Here is a 2,677-nt window from a genome sequence, read left to right as displayed (position 1 = left end):
CGCACATGGTAAACATGTTACTAACAATTAGTACCAGAGCGGTCATTAATCTGTACATACAGTAATTTCTATGTGGGTATAATATCCATTATTATGTTATTGTAATATGTGATGAATGGATGGATGTATGTGTGATGAATGTTTGTTCTTAAGAGTCTTTAATTATATGGTGTTTTGGGTTTAGAAATTGTTCTTATTTTTTTTTCTAGATCTACAAAATTGTAAGCCATATTTGGGGTATAGGAATTCTTGTAATTTTTTTTTCTGCACTTGTAAAATTGTTTGAGAAAGTGGTCATCTCGAGCCCCAAGCCCCAAGAGAGCCTAATCCCTCTTGGCAACCACTGTTTGAGGACGCCAGGTGCACCAGGCGGAGCTCTCGGCACCCAAGCCCGCGCCTTAAGGTGCCCTGCCAAGACCTCTTTGCGTCTCCTTCACTCAAGCACATCAGGCACTCCCCGAGCCTTTCGGTGACTCTTGCTCCTGAGCACGCCAGGCTTTCCTCGAGCCTCTCGGCGCCTCCTACACCAGAGCATGCTAGGCACACGTCGAGCCTTCTCGGCTCCTCCTGTGCCAGGCGCCTCGCCTGACCCTTTCAACACCCACGAGCTATGCCCCCTAGCCCCCTTGCCTCGCGCCCAGCTGCGCCTCTGCTATGGCTAGTGGTTCATAGGTGGTTTTTGAGCTGCCCGCACCAAGTCGAGCCCATTCTTGCAAACTTCCACAACTCGCTCCTCACAAGAGCCCTACTAGGGTAGCTGGATGTTTCCTTGAATTTGTGGGCTTGGCTCAATGTTAAGTATTTTTTTTTTAAATTCTAATTAAATTTTGAATTAAGTGGCCCAAATTCAAGATGGGCCTAAATAACTTATTGGGCTTTAATTTGAAAAGTTCAAATATTTTTAAAATATTGTTTAAAAATAATTGAAGTTATTTATAATTCAAAATTAGGCTTGATGGGATAAAAATAAATGAAGGCCCACAAGATGGAGATGGAGATTCTACATGAAGCCTTGGTTTTATTTTTATTTTATTTTATAATTTATTGCAAGTGTTGTAATTTTCCTAGAAATACCCAAAACCCTCGACTCACATTTATTTATTTATTGTATTTATTTAAATGTTTGAATGTATTAAATGTGTTTAATAGCACTCTCATACATTGTAACATGCCATACATATTAGGGTTGCACATATGGACTCGAAAACCCGATAGACCCACCCGACCTGCACCCAAATAACCCAGAAAATGATGGAACCCGAATAGTCAGGTCGGATCGGGCTAAACTCGAGGGTCCCGTCGCGTTCGGGTGTAACTCGAACCTGAACCCGACCGATTTTTTTTTCTATTTTTTAATTTTAGCTAAAAAAAACTAAATCTAAAGACCCCCCTGACCCCTCCCTCCCCCTTCTTCTTCTTCCTTCTTCTTTTTCCTCTCTCCCTCATGGTGTCACCACCACTGCACCACCACCACCCACACAACCACGCTTAGCCCAACCCAGTGCCCACGGTCCCGAATCCCCACCATCATCACGGCACCGCCTGCCTCTTCTTATCCAACCCAGCCAGCTAGCCACAGAGGCGGAGCCACCCAATGCCTCTCCCTCTCGACTCGGTAGAGGCTCCCCACCACCACCATGAACGCACGACAAGCCGAGGCTCCCCCCCCCCCCCCCCACCACCACGGCACGATAGGATATTTTTATTTTATTTTATATATGTTGACCCTTGTTTTAGTCAACGACACTGATCATGGAAAACGATATCAATTAAAGAACTGAATGCAATAATAGAAATGACACACATATATTTTTAGTGGTTCGGTTCCAAGGATTGGTAATGACCTACGTCCACTTAATGTTTTATCAATGTAAAATAAGTATAAAACCTGCGATCATCAAACAATGGTTCACCGAGTTTCACAAGTCCCAAAACCTTGATACAATTACTGTGTATAAAAGCACTATTTCTCTCAGGATACCAAATATTGCGCGTAAAATAAATGAATCCCACGAGTCCTATTTATAAGCTCAAGGATGTACATATGGGCCGTCCTTAACATGCATTACAAGCATAGTCAAATAGTAACACAAATAATGATATTTACATATAAAAATAATCTAATATCTTGGGAATATCTAACTTATAACCGTTTCTAAGAATTTGTCTCGGTCCAACGAGTAGCTCTAGTCGTATGCATCTACACCTCTTCTTTTTTTGCTGCTCAGCATATTCATTAAGCCTATTGAGCAGCTTTAATTTCCTCTTGATACTCTGGTCGTTGGTCGACCATGCCTTCATTAATAACCAGTCATGTGTTGTTCAGGTGCCCTTAAACATGCCACATCATCATGCATATATTTTGGGAAACATTTGCCTCCCAAGTTTATTTTAATGCGATCAACATTTAATAAACCTATTCGACTAGGATTTTGCTGACCTGTCACATCCGACTATACTTACTCCCTCGAAAAGGTAAGTAATCATGACCTTTTTCGATTTCCCAGAAATGATTCGATGGTTATTGCTGTTTCCCATGCAAAAACCCTCAAATCTCATCATTACTCATCAGATACCCCTGACCGAAATAAATACCCCTCTTCTTCCTTTATTTCAGTTTTACACGATTATTCTCTTTCTTCAAGAACACTAAAAAAAAATCCTCCAAGAACTTCAG

Source organism: Humulus lupulus, chromosome 3 (assembly GCF_963169125.1).
Source record: "Humulus lupulus chromosome 3, drHumLupu1.1, whole genome shotgun sequence".
Lineage (NCBI taxonomy): Eukaryota > Viridiplantae > Streptophyta > Magnoliopsida > Rosales > Cannabaceae > Humulus > Humulus lupulus.
The sequence above is the reverse complement of the archived record's forward strand: the minus strand, read 5'-3'. Positions refer to the sequence as shown.